This window comes from Vicugna pacos, chromosome 27 (assembly GCF_048564905.1).
Source record: "Vicugna pacos chromosome 27, VicPac4, whole genome shotgun sequence".
Taxonomy (NCBI): domain Eukaryota; kingdom Metazoa; phylum Chordata; class Mammalia; order Artiodactyla; family Camelidae; genus Vicugna; species Vicugna pacos.
Genome location: NC_133013.1, coordinates 21280369 through 21297935, shown reverse-complemented (window position 1 = coordinate 21297935; position 17567 = coordinate 21280369).

The window sequence follows — 17567 nt, the reverse complement described above, 5'->3', positions numbered from 1 at the left end:
GACTCACTTCCCCACTTCCTCCCTGGGCCCCAGCTCCTCCAGGCTCCAGAGGGCCAGGCGGAAAGAGGAAGTGCAGGCAGGAGATGTCGCTTTCCGAATGCAAGGGATAAATTACTGGGCGTGCATCTGACTTCCTCTGACAATTTGATTAGAGGCTTTCGATGTGCCTGATGGTTTTAAGGTAAGCCAGCATGTGTATAAAGATAAAATGACTAAAAATCCCTCCAGTGCTTACAGTGGAAACATCTAAACAAATCAGAAAGGATCCAATGTCAAAATGGGCTGAAACTATTATTTCCTAGACCAGTTGCTTACAGGTTCTGGGTGGTGGGAGAAGGAAGACGATAATAAAGGGGAAAGGAGAGAAGCAACAAGTGAAGGTCTATTTGTATAACACACAAATCCCTTCAGTTAAAAAAAAAAAGAATAAAATTTTGTTATAAATCCCAGGAGGTCTGAGCAGAAATCATCAGATGGCTTAGCTTACAGGAACAAAAAACATGCATACCCTTCATCATCAGTTAAAGACATGTCCCTCCGGCCAAGGGAACTATTCTGAGACATTCACATCCCTGAGAGGTACTGCCTGCGTCCCGGCAGCCACGCCAAGCTCCCTTTTCTAAGTTACCAAATTTTTAGCTCTGGATTTTACAAGAGAGACTTTTCTGTTTGTGAGATGTTATTTACAGGCCTGTTGTATTGTTTGAGTGACTCTAAAAGCTTTTGTTTGAAGTTTAGAAATACGATTCGGGTCTGGAAAATGTGATTTAGGGAAGACGTTCACGAATTGTTTTCAATTTTGTAAATAATACTGAGATTTGTTGAGACATGAGAACAAATTTTTTGTTGCTGCTGTTGAATTCTTCCTGAAATCATCAGCTGCAAATAAGTTTGAAACTGAGCAGACACTCTGAGATTTCCATCAGGGAAACTGCAATACTTCTGTTACTCATTAGACAGTTGTGAGTGATGGACAGCAGGGCTGGACGGTGGGGTTGTCCTTTGCTCCACTTGCCCCCTGCGGTAAGTGAAGACGGTCACCACCCCAACAGAGTCCTTTAGAAGGAGGAACTGGTGATAAGATTGGTTGCAGTTGGGGTACAAATTATAGAGCTTTCCTGTACTGCACTGCAGTTATGCTTTCTCAAAAAAAAAAAATTCTTTGGCACAGGTGACTATCTCTAAACACATAAACTCCTAGGAAATAGACAAAAAATCGAACTTTCTCAAAAACTGGGGTAAAAGAAAGCAGCTGAATTCCTTGTCAAGCAATCATTTCGTAGTCGGCTGCCATTTTTCTTCTATGATGTTTAGATTGCATTTTCCCTAATTTGGGGGGACTTTTAGACAGCAAGGCCGGCGCTGTCTCTGAGGAGGGGTGGCCTCCTCTCAGCATTTCCTCCCCAATCCTTCCCAGAAGTGCGATGTCTCCGTCAGCTGACAGAAGCCCGACGAATAGCTATGGATCGGCTGAGTGAACAGAACAGAACAAGACATCTCTGTGATATGCTGACCTACCACCAAACCGCGATGTTTACCATGTTCTTGCTTTAGTCTAAGTGTGATATTTTAAAAAATCCTCTCTTTTAGGAAAATTATATTCCTTTTCTTCCTTCAATTTTTATTGACATGTCTTTTCATCTTGTATTTTTGATGTAACATTTTCACTTCCTGCTTTATCATGACCTTTCAAAATCCTTTCCCTTAAAGCAATTTCTCCCCTAAAATTTACTTCATTTCCCACAACCAAGACTTAAAAAAAATTAAATGCCCTTTTCCCTTTTTTTCCTTTTTGAAGTCTACCTCCTTCTTTTAGATTAAAGCATGTTTTCATAGGTCCACCCATATTTGCTGATTTTCTAATGAGGAGAGGTCTATTTTGGCCCCGTGTGTGCCCAGCAATAGTTCATGCACAAATTCTAGTCTCATCTTAAGTGTTGTACACACAAACGCGGGGAGGATCTTCCCTACAAATCTTCTGGGATTTTTCTATTACTTGTTTAAAGATTTAATAGCCCGAGGTAGAGGCAGCTGCAACTGGCAAAAAAGCAGGCAGAAGTAGAGTTTCTTATTGTGTTTCTCCCTTTTGCCAGCATCTGGCATCACCGTCTGTTTCCAGCCTCACTGCCGTTCCAGCAGCTTCCGCAGTGTGGCCGTGGCCGAGGGGCTGCGCCCTCTGTCACCAGGGAGCCGGCTGAGCGCCCTCCATGGAGGCTGAACCCCGCAGAATCAGCAAAAAGCCCGACCAGCAGCACCCTTTGGTATCTGGTAGTGAAACGCTGCCTTGAGTCTCCTGGGCAGACATAGCAGAGGGGTGTGGACCTGCAGTGAGAAAAGACTCCAAATATAGGGTCTTCCTGTCTCTTGGGGGAGCTCTGCACTGTGATAACGGAGCTAAGCTGGAAATGTGTTTCCCAGTGGCCCCTGTTCTGTGCGGCTCTGGGCTGTGGTTGGCTACAAAAGAGAGACACGGACGGGTTTAGAAGATGGAAGAGAAGGGGTGGCCATTTTCCACGCTGTCAGGTTGGCAAAGGGCAGCAGGGTCGGTGGCCCGTCACACATGGGGTCTCTGAGCTGCTGGCTGGCCCTGTCGTCCTGGGGCTGTATCCCAACCCTCAGCTCCTTCGACTCCCACTGGATCTTCCCTCCAGCTTCTCCGAGCCCTGGGCCACGTGTGTGTGCAGCTGTGTATGAGGGCACCAACCACTCCTCCAAGTCATCTGCATCTTTGAGGTCGAGGTGATGGGAGACACAGGTGGGTTCTGCTCTGCCTGTGCGGGTTCCAGTCACTCTGGCGAGGATGGGGAGGGAGGAAGCCCTCTTGTCCTCACTCCCCATCATTTCCCACTCGGCTCTCCTTCCTGACTCCCAGTCCATGTGACCTAGAGCAACTTTGGCCCAAGAGCAGAGGCAAAAACAATACCTTTGCTTAGACTGGACCTGCTCCCATGACTAAGGTGCTTTTAACCCCTATGACAAACCCTAGATATTGATTCTGCTTCTCTGGTTGAACCCTAGCTGAAAAGCTCTCGTGGCTACTCTTGTTTCTTACATTAGAGTTGGTTGTACTGCTCTACCAGGGTAGTTGAACTTTCTCCCTGAACCCTTCCTTCCAACTCGTTGCTCAGAAAGGGCCAAGAGCCAAGTGGGAGTTGTGATTAGATTCCTGAGGACCCACTGTGTGTTAGTAACTTGGTCTGCCTACACTGCATCCTTTAATAAAAAAAATTTAAAATAAACAAATATGACTAAGACACACACACAGAAAAGCTCAGTGACCTGTGTGTTCTGTGGCTGACATCCTTCCTTTTCCCATGTTTACACTTTTCCCTTATCTTTATAGTCCTTGACTTTAGTCTTTCATTCAAGACTGCTGAGGGGCTTGGATTACTCTTATCCGATTTCCTGAGATTCTGCGAATCCAGTTTTCATTTTGCCATGTCAGTCTCCACGCACATTTTTATTAACTCTTCCGGTTTCCTTTATAACTCACCATCTCTTATGACATCAATCTGCATCTCTTGTTTCAGAAAGAAGCGTTTGATTTTGTCACTGAGAGAAGCAAATATGGTCTCAGATTTACCATTTGTTTTCCGTAGTAAAGTTTGTTTTTTTTTCTGAACTGTGCATTTTCTCTACCTCTTGAGTGCTACACATTCACTTCCTTTGTGATGCTGCAGCATTTTTACTTGGGCTCCATGTTAACTCTTTTTCTATTCATGCTCCTTGAATAAGAAGTGGTCTAGTCCTCTATGATATTTGCTCCCCCATCATGTTCTTTGGTTTTCCTTCCTGTTTCAGGGATGCTGTTGGATTCCATCTCTCAGCTCTTCACGGATGGGGACTGCTGGATGATGACTTTGTGGGGCGAGGCAGTGGCGGGGAGGTGAGGCTGGGAGCATCCTAAAAAGAAGAATTGAGTGTTTGTTCTGTTCGCTCCTCCTTTCCTGCACCAGAGGGCAGTTCTCTCATTCTGTTCTTTTGTTCAGCATGGCCTCATCCTCAGATCCTTATGTGGCTTCGTCTGCCTCCCACCCTGCTCTGTTAGGGACTTTTCCATGGTAGGAAGATCTCGCCACATCAGAGATTGTCAGAATCTACAGAAAATACCCAGGCTGGAGACTTCCTGTTTGGAGTGACCATAATTGTTTCGATCACTTCCGTCCCTACTGTCTAATATTGAATGTTCAGATTTGTCATTTTAACCACTTTAAGTGGACAGTTCGGTGGCATTCAGTTCATTCACGTCATTGTGCAGCCATCACCACCAACCATCTCCAGAACTCTCTTCCTTGTGAAAAACTGGAACCATGTCCCCATTAGACAGTAACTCTCCACTCCGCTCTTCCCCCGCTGCCCCTGGCAACCATCATTCTGCCTTCTGTCCCCATGAATCTGACCGCTCCAGGTACCTCATGGAATTGGAATTATACAGTATTGTCTTTTTGTGACTGGCTTACTTCACAAAGCATCATGACCCCAAGGCTTATGCACGTTGTGGCATGTGTCAGAATTTCCTTCCTTCTAAAGGCTGACTCAGCCGCTGGATGTGTTTACCGCATTTTGCTTATCATTCTGAATGTTTTCAAGCTGCAGCAAGGAAAAGGGCAGAACAAGGGAGGCTCCGCGTCTCTTCCTCTGCACATCCTCATATGTAGCCCCTGCCCTTTGTAATAGTGATGTTTGTGGTGCTCTAGCAACTTCCTGCTAAATGCACTTCAAATTTCCTGTGCACACGAGTTCTGAAGTGGCCATCAGAGCTGCCCCTAATCATCTTCCATTTTTCTATATCTTCCAGGAACTTGAATCATTTAGTACGTTGAAGCCTCTCGTTCCCAGTTTCTAGTGCTACCGCAGATCTCCCCCTAATTAAAAAAAAAAAATGAAACATACAATTGTCCCCATTTCTGCTGGATGGAATTCCCATGTTCACGCTGTTTTCTTCTTCTTCTACTTTTTTTTTTTTTTTAAATCTTACACTGTTCTCTTTCCCCTTCCCTCTCCACTCTCAGGAGGACCTCTGCATTCATTCGCCTGGCAAATATTTACTAAGCACCTGTGTCACAATGTCTTCGCTCCTGGTACAATCTACCCACGTGCATTTCACAATTAATATAAACGAACATTGCTATGGTAATGTTTAAACTCAGAGGTTGCTCTCAGTGTCACCAAGGCAGGCTGGAAATGCTCCCCACCTCCGCCAATATATTTACATCCTAATCCTTAAGAGCTATGAATGTTATCTTACAGGGAAGAGAAAAAGAAAAGGGAAAAAAATAGGAGGGCCTGGTAGGTAGGATTAAGTTCAGGATCTCGAGATGGGAGGATCATCCTGGACTCCCTGGATGAACCCTAAAAACAACCACATGTCACTTTGTGACAGGGCAGCAGAGGGGGATTTTACTTCACACAGAGGAGGAGACGGCGTGAAGACACAGCAGAGGGAGGTTTGAAGATGCTGGCCTTGAAGGGTGGGGTGAAGGGACCATCAGCCGAGGACTGCTGGTGCCCCCAGTGGCTGGAGGAGGGGTTCCCCGGAAGCCGCTGGAGGAAGCCGACCTGCTCTCACCTTCATCTTGGCCAGTGATACTGGCTCACACTTCTGCCCCCCCGGGACAGTGAGAAAACGAATTGCTCTTGTTTTCAACCACCAAGATTGTGGTCATTTGTGTCAGCGCTCCTCGGAAAGGAATACAGTCCCTTTATCTCCAAAACGAGATTCATAGTAGTTTTTACTTCAAGGTTTTTTTTTTAAGATAAAAATGAGTGAGTATCTGCAGAAAGCAGAGAACAGGGCTGGGCAGAGTGAGTGTTCATAAATGTTAGATACAGTTGTGATAGATTTACGTAAAACATTGGGCCATATACTTTTTCAACATTAAAAAGGTAAATGGTAAAGTTATTAATGACAGGTAACCTTTTACGCAAAGTAATTCGGCCATCAGAGCATGTCCAGACCTGCTTTCCCCCTTTTAGAAAGCACGTGAGTCTAATAAACAAGCCCAAACGGTAGCCAGTTACCCGTGTGGGGCTGAACTCTTGGTGTCTGCTTTTACTACAGTCAGCCTCGGGTGAGGGAAGCAGGCTGCTAAGGCCTGGGAACACAGGGATTCATGCCCGGAGCTCCCCGGGAAGCAGGCTGACCTCTAAGAGGGACCGTACCGTGTAAGTGAACACGCGGGCCCAGCCCAGCTGCAGGAAGGATGAAATCTGTTCAGAGGTACCTTGCGTGAGATTAAAAAAGGAAGACGAACTAGTGCTGGTTATGATCGGGCCACGATTATTGATTATTAGATGATTATGATTATTAAATTTCTACCCTGCAAATTCGGAAACTGTGATAGTGCCGACTTGATAGACAATAAAGCTGTAGGATCCAGCGCTATCCCTTGGAAATTTTATGTTACAGTCCACCGCTAGGTGATACAGGCCAGTCATTTATTTAAGTTTATTGCCTCTCATTTTTGTGTACTTATTTTCTGACCCCTCTGTGCCATCTGCTTGAGTGTGGTCATGGTTCTCTTCCAGGCTAGCGCTCAGGGTGCAGGAGGAATACCCACATGCCAGGAAAGCACTTGAGTGGTGGTCAAATGGAGAGAAAAAGTTCATGGGGGCACAGGCAAGGAAGGTGCAGGGATGGACTGCAGGAGAGGTGTGAGGGCTGCACACATGCGTCCAGGGAAGACAATCGAAATCCCAGAGCAAAGAGCTGGGCTAGTGTAACTGAGGGCAGCCCTGTGGTAAGGATGATTTGGGAGCCACCTTCAAAAGAATGGCGCTATGATGCATCTGGATGGCCACAGTACAAAACAGAGAGCCCACGTTGAGCTCACTGGGACCGTGCAAACATCGCCCGCCTGGTGACCTCACTGGGCAGTGGTTTAGCTCTGCTGAGAAAGAGAGCCGTCTGTTTCTCCTTGTTGGTTTAAGCATATGATACACAATCCTGTAAACAAATTAATTTCCCCCGGGACTTTTGAAAGCATCCTAACTGTATTATCATTTTTCTGCATAAAGGAAGCTTAGCAAGAAAACAATTATGGAATGGACCTCAAATGATCTCCAAATGGCCATAAAATAGAGATGGCAGTCAACAGACATGCAGGAGGGGAAAAAAAACGTTTAGCTTGCTAAAATCCAGACTTGTTTATTCTGAAAGCTGGGTTGACCCTTTCCTGTCCTTTCTCCCTTCTGGCAGAAATCCTTTGGTATCATCATTTAAAAAATGTCTTTTCCTCGCCTGCTGTCCATAGCCTTTCTCCCCTGTCCCCTCCAATCCAACCTAATATCAAGGCCATGGTAGGATTCTCAGACTTGGCCTCTTCTGGGATGAGCCGCCATGGCCGGGGCATGGAGCACGAGCAGATGTACCAGGACGCCTAAGATGTAAACAAGCCCCTCCATACCTGTGCTTGCTCCTCAAGCATTTGCTGTCTGGTTTGTGCCTGGTTCTGTGCGCTCCCTGAGGGATGACACAGAAAACCTACATGGTTCTCTCCCGAAAGCAACGTGATGCTCTGTGGGATGACAGGCAACAAAGCAAGAATCCCTGTGCAGCGCGGTAACTGCTGTGGTATGCAGGGAAGGAAAAATTCTCCTCCACCCAATCTGAGTCTCTGGCTGAGCTGAAGAATGACACTAATATGAAACAGATTAGCAGGAGTAAAGTGTACACATGTCATTGCATTTTGGCGTGAAGGCGGAAGACGTCACAAGGAAGACCTGGAGAAGTGACCAGAGAAGGAAGCTCTTGTTCTTTGTAGACAAAGCCACAACAAATATGCGAAGAACTGACAAGACAAAGGGATTTGGGCTGGGGCAGGAAATGGTGAAGAAGTAACAAGGTTTGTTTACCGATTTCTTGGCTCTAAGTTCCTTCTCTGGTGATAAGAATAGCTTCTATCGCTCTGGTGATAAGGGAGGGCACCTTTCACCTGCGAGATTCACCTCCTGTTTTCAGGGTGACAAGGAAGGTCAGAGTGTCCTTATTGCACTGGCTGTTTCTTAAGCACTTTAACTCAAATAATCAATATGCCAAAGTGACGTATTTTGGGGTGACATGTTCTGAACCCTTCAGCTTGGTAGATGCTTGGAGCTACAGAGGGTAGAAGAGAAGAAGGGAGTATTGCTTAGTGTAAGCCTTGAAAGATGACTTATCATTCTGAAAGGACAGTGGAGGTGATTTGTAGGATACCCAGGAGGAAAAGCTACGATGGTCTTTGGGGACAGGTAGGAGCTGTCCCCAGTTGTCCTCCAATGGCACAGGCTCCGAACCACAGCCTTGACACTCTGTTATCCACTTATCTTTCAGCCTCAGACACAGGGCACAAAGGAGGGAGTTACAAGATATGTAGCAGGGGTCACGTGGGTGTGGACATTTAGACACCGGGTATGGATCAGAGGAACTGGAACCGAAGGCTTAGGTGATGGCAGCCAAGAGGAGTTGAAAAAGAAATGATGACTTAATGTAATCCTGGATGGGACCCCCGAACCAGAAAAGGCCAGGCGGTGATAGCTAAGGAGACCTTAATACAGTGTGGACTTTGATTAATGATACTGTCTAAGCCCTGCCTGGGTGATTAATTGTAACAAACGCACCGTGCTAATGTAAGACATTACATAGGGGAGACTGGGTGTGAAGTATACGAACTCTCTGTATTATCTCTACAATTTTTCTTTAAATAGAGAACTACTATAAAATGAAAGATTATTTTAAAATATAGTAGTGTCAGGTACTGAAAACAAAGCTCTCAGCTGCCTGTCCGAATGCCATCTTCTCCTTTTATTTTTATGCTATTTCTTTTGTGCGAACTACACGCTTACTCTGACGACATGGAAGACGAGACAAGGACAAAAGCTAGCGTTCACTAAGCACCTCCTGTGTGCTCGTTACATCCACTCACTGCAACAGCGCACCTCTGTCAGAGGCTTGATAAGGGCACTTATGAGGCAGTAAGGAAGGAACCATCAGGACTCATTCATATCTGTTTTTTCTGTCCTTCACGGACACTTGGGAAGACTGTATTTCCCAACACCTTTGTGATTAGCCCAGGTCTTATGCCTGGTTCTAAGGACATGGGAACCAAAGTAAAATGTGTTAAATATAGATCAAGCCATTTAAGAGCTGGTGTAACCCATCTACACGGCTTATCCCCCTTGGCAGTGACCGTGGAGGTGATGGGCTGAGATGGCGGAGCCACAAGATGAAAGTAAGCTGGGTCCCTGAGTCACTGCATGGAGAAGAGCTTCCCTGCAGCATCACTGGAACCACATCAGTCTCAGGTATGAGCCAGATGCCAGTTTTGGTGGTGTTGAATATGACCTCTTTAATGATGACTCCTACAGATCAGAGACTTAATGGGTAATACCTACTATGTCACGACAGTGTAATTACATAGTCTCTACTGATATGATCAATGGTCTCACTGTTTTGAAATAAAATCTGAAGAATACTGGCTCAAGGAATGACAGTCACTGAGAGAATGACAGCCTTGTTTCATACCTTTTTGTAAGTCTTTGAAGCAGACCTTTCTGGTTCTTTCTAATCCCAACGGCCCAGCCTAAACCTTTCAGTGTCATTCTCATATATTCTGACTTCTGTTCTTTCCTGTTGCTTGATGATCTTCCTATAAATCGTATAGGAAATGAAGCAAATGCAATTACAGTGTCCGCCAGCCCTGATGCAGATAAATAGATGGAAGTCTGGCCAAGTGTCTTCCCAAGGCCGCCCTCGGTGCCTGTTACTCGGAACAGAGAGAAGCAGGCTATCAATCGCAGCACTGTTTGTTCCAATGATGTCATTAGCTCCTGGAGAACAGGGATCACCGTCATTTCAAATAAACAGAACAAGTCAACACAAACAAAGCTCCTTTTGGAAGAGCTTCTGTAAATTTGCATTAGAATTCTGAGCTCCCCACGAAGAATCCACCGACTCTTCAGGTCACAGCCAGCCTTGCATGAAGAGCTCCCTCATCTCCGCGTCACAGGAGCCCCTGTCCCCAGCCTGGGGCTAGGTCCCTTCATACGGGGGAGTCATGGCCAGGCATACCAGGAGGGCTGGTCGCACGGGCCAGGCAGACAGTTCTCTATGTGAGAAACCACATGACTAGATGGTCTGGATCAGAGCGCCCGTCCTTCAGAATGAGGTCTCTAAGCTACTCATGTAGACATGAACTCCTCTCAAGGGAGGAGTTGAAATGAAGAGTAAGTGAACTATCTCCTTTGTCCTTATGGGTTTTGTTCGGTAATATGAGAATAAAAGCCATGACTTTGACCTAGTCCGTGACGAAATGCAGGTGGAGAAAGGATTCTCTCCCAACGCCTTCAGCCTTGATGCAATAGGAGTGAAAAAAGGAAGTCTCCCCGTCGAGGCTGGGTAGACACAAAGAAGTGTGTTAATGTGTATTTGGGCAGCGGGGTCAGTACGTGAAGACTGAGGTACTCTAAGGAAAAAGGAGGCCACTAGAGATATGAGTGCCAGAAGGCCACACAGGAACACTGGCAGACGGCAGCTTTTGAAAGAGCCCCAGAGTCCAATCCCTTCAACTGAAGGCGCGATTCGCCCCATTGTTCTTTCACACTGTGCGACTGTGCTTGTTGTGCACTAGTCCCCTGTTCCCTAGCCCCACCTCCTGGGCCCTGGAACGCTCACACACCCTGACTTTACAACTACCACTCTCCTTGCAACTACAGTCTGACACTGAACACTGACACCTCCCACAACCAATTCTTGTCACCATCCTTATATTTTAACTGGTGTATAATAAAGAGCATCTCTGACCGTTGTCCCCATAGCTCTGAACTTTAGGAATTTCTTGCATAATAGGAGTGTCTTTGTTATTCATGGGCCTCTGAGGCTAACATTTGATAGTTTATGCTCAGGGAATGACTCAAGAAGGGGACCAGTCCTGCCAGAAAAACCAATTATGTGATTAAAAGTTTTGAGGCTTTGAGGCAGGTGATATCAGCCCAATCTCTAGAGAATGGAGGGAGCCTGGAGGTTGATTTCAACTGCATGGTCAATGATTCAATCAATTGTGCCTACTTAATAAAACCTCAATAAAAACTCTGGACACCAGAGCTGGGGTAATGCTTCCTGGTTGGTAATATTCTGCATAATGTGGCACATTGATGTGCCAGGAGGATAACACTCTTTGACCCCACCGTGCTGCAGGATTCCAGGACGCCATCCTGCGGGTGCAGCACAGCTGAAATGTGTTCTGTACCACAGAACGAGGGATATCCACATGGCATGGGCTGGATGGAGGCTAGAGCAAATTCCCACCACACAGACTGATGCTCTTCTTCTTGGATAACTGAGAGCAGTGGTGGCTGCTCTCCAGTTCTGATCTTCCCTTGATGATGGAAAGAAAGACAGCTCTGCTCTAAGGTCACGGTGACTCACGATGCCTGCTCCCTCAGCTGCTGGAGATCGCTGGACCTTATTCCTTCTTGTCTACCTTGGCCCTTCCTTCTCTGGCTCTTCCTCAGCCCCTTCTATCATTTACTTAGACAAGTTGCCCATCTTGGTACCACTGAGCTTTTGAATTTAACAGTCAAGTATCTGCATCCTTTGTCTTCTGGTTCTGTAGTGCTGGACTGAGGTCTCATTGTCTGGCTTTGTTAGTGGGTAGGGGGTTCAGAAAGGTAAAAGAGACTCCACTGCACCAGGGATGAAATTAGGTGATCCCAACATGTGTGTGCAGGATGCACACAGACTCATTTTACTTTTCAGGAGCTGAGGCCTGGTGGTGCTAAGGCCACATAAGGAGACAACTCCTGCCTCCTTGGACTTAGAGAGACCTATGTCAAAATACTGATGCTAGACTCCCTCTCTTCATGTTTGCAGCCCCTGACTGGGAAAGGTCTTTCCCTGTGATAATCGACTGATGCTACACCTCGTCCTTCTCACTGGGTGTAGATGGGTGGGAGGGATCCTGAAGACAATAATGACAGCTTTTAGGGGCTCCCATCTTGAAGACATTACCTTTAAGGCCAGAAAAAAAGTGCAATGTTTTCCACCTTTTTCCTGCACTCTGGCCCTACGACTCGGCCTATTACTCCTCCCCATCCGCAGGGATGTCCAGGCTGTGTTGAGTTACCTTGTTAAAGAGACTGAATGGTGCTGTCACCTTCATCCCATGAGAAACTGCTCAATTTGAATTATTCCAAATCCAGTCTAAACTCCTGAACGAGTCTGGCCCTACCTGGTCCCCTGCTCTGGGGTCCTCTTCATCAACAGTTCACATCACAGCTGTTTATTTCTTCAGGATCAGCAGGAGAATCTCTCCCTCCTGTCTACTGAAAACAGATTCTGTGACCTCTCTGTGACCCCTCCATTTTATAGACGGGGCCAGAGGCTGGACTAGAAATTAATGCAGTCATTTCATCCTGAAATTTTAAGTACAGAAATTCTAGGGGCTGGAGGCTTTCCGGGACTGGGATGAAGTCTCCATCTTGTGGCTAAATCCAGCTCTGCACGCCGACTTAGTACTGTGAACATCAAACCGCCCAAGAGTCAGCGCCTTCCATGGGAAACAAACACCCCTTGTCAGCTGAGACCCGGCAGGCAGGTTTCATCCGGCCCTTTGGAAGGGGACTCCAACTTGCACCATGGGCTGTGCAAAGACATCGCTTCATTCTTTCACTCAAGAGAGGGCCTGCTAATGTGCCGGGAGGCGAGGACAGGCTGGTGCTTCATGCAGTGCCTGCTCCCGGTGAGTTCACAGTCCAGCGGGGCAGACCAGCCGACAGGGAAGTACAGGGTGTCTGGTGCTCATGTAGGTGGACGTGCTGCGGGAACACCTGGGAGAGCCGGGGACTTGGGTGGGTGTTCCAGAACAGCAGACATCTGCACTGACACCTCAAGGAGGTGTGGGGGTTAACAGGGCAGAGAAGAGAGTGGCTGATCATTACGTGTAGGGGTCAGAGGGAGTGGAATTTTAAAAAGGAACAAAATCTTACAATGTACATTACTATCAGGAGCTTAGATTTTACCCTGAGGGTCAGCTGAAGCCTTGAAATCACACGCACTTAGAAAGAATCCCCTGGTGTCCTGTGACATGGGTTGGGAGGGCAGGGGAAGGTTAAAAGAGAACAGAGGTAGGAGGGCTGGAGAGAAGGGTCCAGAGGTGGACAGGATCAAGGGTATGACAACGTCCTATGTGCTAAAGTGGAATAAAGCTTAATTAATTAATTAATTAATTAATTACTTTAAATTTTTTGGTGGGGAGGTAATTAGGTTTTTATTAATTAATTAATTATTTTAATGGAGGTACTGGGGATTGAACTCAGGACCTTGTGCATTCTAGGCATGCACTCAACCACTGAGCTATACCCTATCCCCCCAAAGCTTAATTTAAATCAAGTAATCATATTATTTGATAGTTCAGAAAGTGACAGGGAGAGACATAATATTATAAATTAAAATAGGGTTGTAGGAAAGGGAGTGGGGAAAAGAAAAGGAACTTTGCTAATTTGTCACTGTTGGTCCCCACTGTATCCAAAGAAATCAAGAAACGATGGCAGTTAATAATGTCATATAGATCATCACCAGAGCGCACAGACAGACCTTCAGAAATACGGTTCCCCCGGCTATCTGAAATCACCACGCAGAGCATTCCTATGAAACCGTTCTGAAGCTGAAATGGCTTAAAGCGAAGAATGTCCCTCCCATTCTGATCTACATTAGCACGGAAATTTTTTTTTTAATAGAATTCGAAATCCTCTTCAGATTTCTTTCCATTAGCAAAAACAGGTACTAATGCAGGTCTCTGGTAAAAGGCAAGTGGCTGAAGTGAACTTTCAGCAAGAGGGATATACCTGCATCAAAAAGCCAACACACATGCGCGCCCGCCGCCTGGCTTTTGAAAAGCTTTTAGAATTATAAAGCAGAAACTTTAACACAAAATAATACGACAGAACCGAAACAAAATATGTCACATGAATGACTGCTGATGGGTTTACCTGATCTATAAGGAGAAAATTACTTTATTGGATCAAAAGCAGAATGCGGCTCTCTTCCGTTTAGGAGAGACAGACCTAAAATGCCGCGATGAGCAGGGCTGAGCGGAAAGGTGGGCAGGTGTGTGACAAGGCAGAGTTCAACCAAACCAAACAAGAGTTGCAGTCACAAGACCAGAAAAGGTGGTATTTAGCCCACGAAATTTTCCACGAGAGAAGGAAGGGCATGTTGCAGCTCTCTCACGTGCATGACTGATGTAGGCAACCAATCTCACTCACACCCAAAGGGCGAGGCCCATGGGGTCCCCACGTCCGCGTTTCAGGACGGCTGTCTCCTAGTTTACTCTTAGCTGTGAGGAGAGTAGATCTCATGAGGTGATAAATCCTACTCTTTGTGATATATGGTCTTGGAAAGAAAGCAAATCATTATTGCTGGTGATGGAAGAAAAAAAAACTCTCAAGGAAGTGTTAAGACGTGGCCGGTGTCCCGGGGAAAGGGCTGAGCCAGTTAGTTCTAATCTTCCTTAGGAGATACAGTTAAAAGTTTCGATTTTTTTTTTTCACTGTTTACTGCATCCTAGTTCTATCCTATTCTTTAAAAATATTTTAACACCTTTATTGTGTTATGATTCCTGCACAGTAAACTACACATATCACAAATTTGATGAATTTTGATAGATGTATATATACACCAGTGAAACTGCCACCATGATCAAGATAAGTTAACATTTCCATCACTCCCCAAGAGGGGCAAACTTCAAATTTTATTAAATTGTGGCTAGACTGCTGGCTAGAAGATAAAAGTTGGAGAACTAAGATATTAAGACTAATAGAAAACAGATCTATGAAAAGGATGGTGAGGTCAATGATGCCTTCTTGTCATTTGGCGAAAAGGATGTAAATAATGTATTATGCAGATGGAGCAAAGATGATTTCATCCATATATTATTTCTACCATTTAATTTTCTTGCTGTTATAAAACTCCTCCTGAGGACATTCCTACGGCTCTAGCTAAAGGTTCCGTGTGTCCATGATCTTTTCCTAAGGATAAATTCCTGAAGGTGAGACAGCTGATTCAACAGAATGCATATTTTAAAGAGATTCGCTATTGAAGCACATTATTCTCAAAAAAAGCTAGACCCATTAATCTCTCAGTGAGCGTTTTATGAGATGAAAATTTATCTCCTAAACACTAGGCAACTACTTTAATCTTAGACAGTTAAGTGAAAAAATGCAATCATGATGTGGTTTAAATTTGCATTCGTTTGATGGTTAGTCAGTAAACTAAACATATAATCTCTTATAAGTTCATCAGCCAATTATGTTCCATTTTGTATTTCCTTTTATTATTTTTTTAATGTAATTTTACTTGGTTGGCTATTTTTGGCAGGATATGACTTTTTAAAAACATTTTTAAAAATTGAACTATAGTTGAGATTCCATGTTGAGTTGTCTTCTGGTGTATAGCATAGTGATTCAGTTATGCATATACAAGTATATTCTTTTTCATGACAGGTTACTACCAGCCACTGAATTTAGTTCCCTGTACAGGATGTAACCATGAAGGCTTCGTTGTCCATAGTCTCGCTCCATGTCTGTGTCTCCCCTCCATCTACAAAGAGAATCCTCACTGGCAAAGCCAACTTTCCCTCTGCCTAAACTCAGCCTCTTCTAGCTGTTAAAGACTCTCTGTTTAACTAGTTCCTAGATTTGTGTGTGTGTGTGTGCGCGCACTGCAGAATCAAAAATTACATACTGAAGGACGTTCTAGAACGTAGAGGAGAAGGGAGAAGGATTTCGGGAAGGGCTCGGGCAATCTACATGATAAAGACCGTAGGATGGGAAGCAGAAATAGAGCAGAGATTTGAGTGTGTTTTGGTTTAAAAAAAGAATTAGGGAACTAGGGAGTGTATTAGTTTCCTGTGACTGCTGTAACAAGTTACCACCCTCTTGGTGGCTTAAAAGAGCACATTTATTCTCTTACAGTTCTGGAAGTCAGAAGTTCAAAGTCAGTTTCTTTGAATCTAGATCAAGGTGTTGGCATGGCCACACCTCCTCCAAAGGATCTGGGGGAGAATTTTTTTTCCTAATCTCTTCTAGCTTCTAGAGCTGCATTCCTTCCTTCCTTGGCATATGTCCCCTTCCATCATGTTCAGATCAGCAGGGTAGCATCTAGCTTCAGTCCTTACCTGGCCTTATTCTTCTGTCTAATCCCCCTCCACCTCACTCTTACAAGGACACTTGTGGTTTTGCTGGGCTCACCTGAATAATCTGGAATCATCTCCCCATCTCAAGATCCTTGACATAATCACATCTACAAAGTCTCGTTTGCTGTGTGAGGTCCAGGGATTTGCTATCCACAGGTTCCCGTGATTAGAACTTGGGTATCTTTGGGGACTAGGAGTCAGTCTACTACAGGGAGAAAGTGATGGGAGCTTGGGAAAAGTGTTACCAGCAGTATAGTGGACTCTGTTACTGGTCTGTCCAGTGTTTATTCCACTGCTGCCACCACCAGATAGCAGCCATGAGGTATGATTCAGAGGGACCTCTGTCCAGTTCCAGGAGTGGGTCCTGACTGGCATTAAGTCCCTCACTATAAGCATCCTTCTGTTTCAGTGATGAGTTTAGGAAAGAGCACTTGAACGAATTCAGACCAGCTCAGCACCCTCCAAGCTCACTTCCATGCTTTCGGAAGGAGAATTTCGTCTCTCTTGGACTTTGTGTTAGCTATCTTAGAGGTTAGAAAATGAAGCCTCAAAGACTGCAGCCCTTTAAGAAATTATAAACCTTGTAGTGATATTTGACTTTTCAAATTACCTGGAAAAAATAATTTGATTTAAAAGAGAGAGCAAACAATGTAACGTAATTTCAGAGTATTGTTTATAATTCTCCAGAATATTATTTGTTTTATTATTATTTTTATTTAGCTCTAGTGTGCATTGTCTAAGAAGCACGTTGACTCCAAGACATATTTTTAAGGGGAAGATTCTGAGGACATCATTGTGGGAAAGTGTTGGATATCCTTGTTTCTGCTCATGCTGGATGTTTTCTAGAAGACAGTGCATCTTAGATACATTTCAGGCTTCTCACAAAGTGAGCAGTAAACCCTTCACAGAACTGTATTTCTTAAATCTCTTGGTTTTTCTTGGGTAATTCTTGTTGCAGAGCTCCCTTGATTACTTGTGACATGAAATTCCTTATCAGCCATTTCCCAGCACTGATGTGAGCGGCTCCTGTTCAGTCTAGCCTCCCTGTTAAGAGCACAGGGACATCCTCGCTCATCATGTGCTTTGTGGAAGCCCCCAGAACTCCATGGACTCAAACCCAGGATCTCTTGCAGGACCTTCTTCATACAGGAGTATGTCTGAGACAGACTTCTCTGCCTTCACTGTCATCCTGAACCTCAACCCCTGTCCTGGTCCTCACTCTCTTGTCCCTCTGTTCCGGGACCATGGAGTGACAGATTGTACCTGAGGAGGACAGCAGTGTCTCTGTATCAGCTTGTCACACCAGTGGGTGAAGGTGAAGAAAGCTCACAAGCTGTGCATGATGAACGAACACGTTTTAAAAATGGGAAAAGGTTTAAAAGACTGATGAGTTCAATG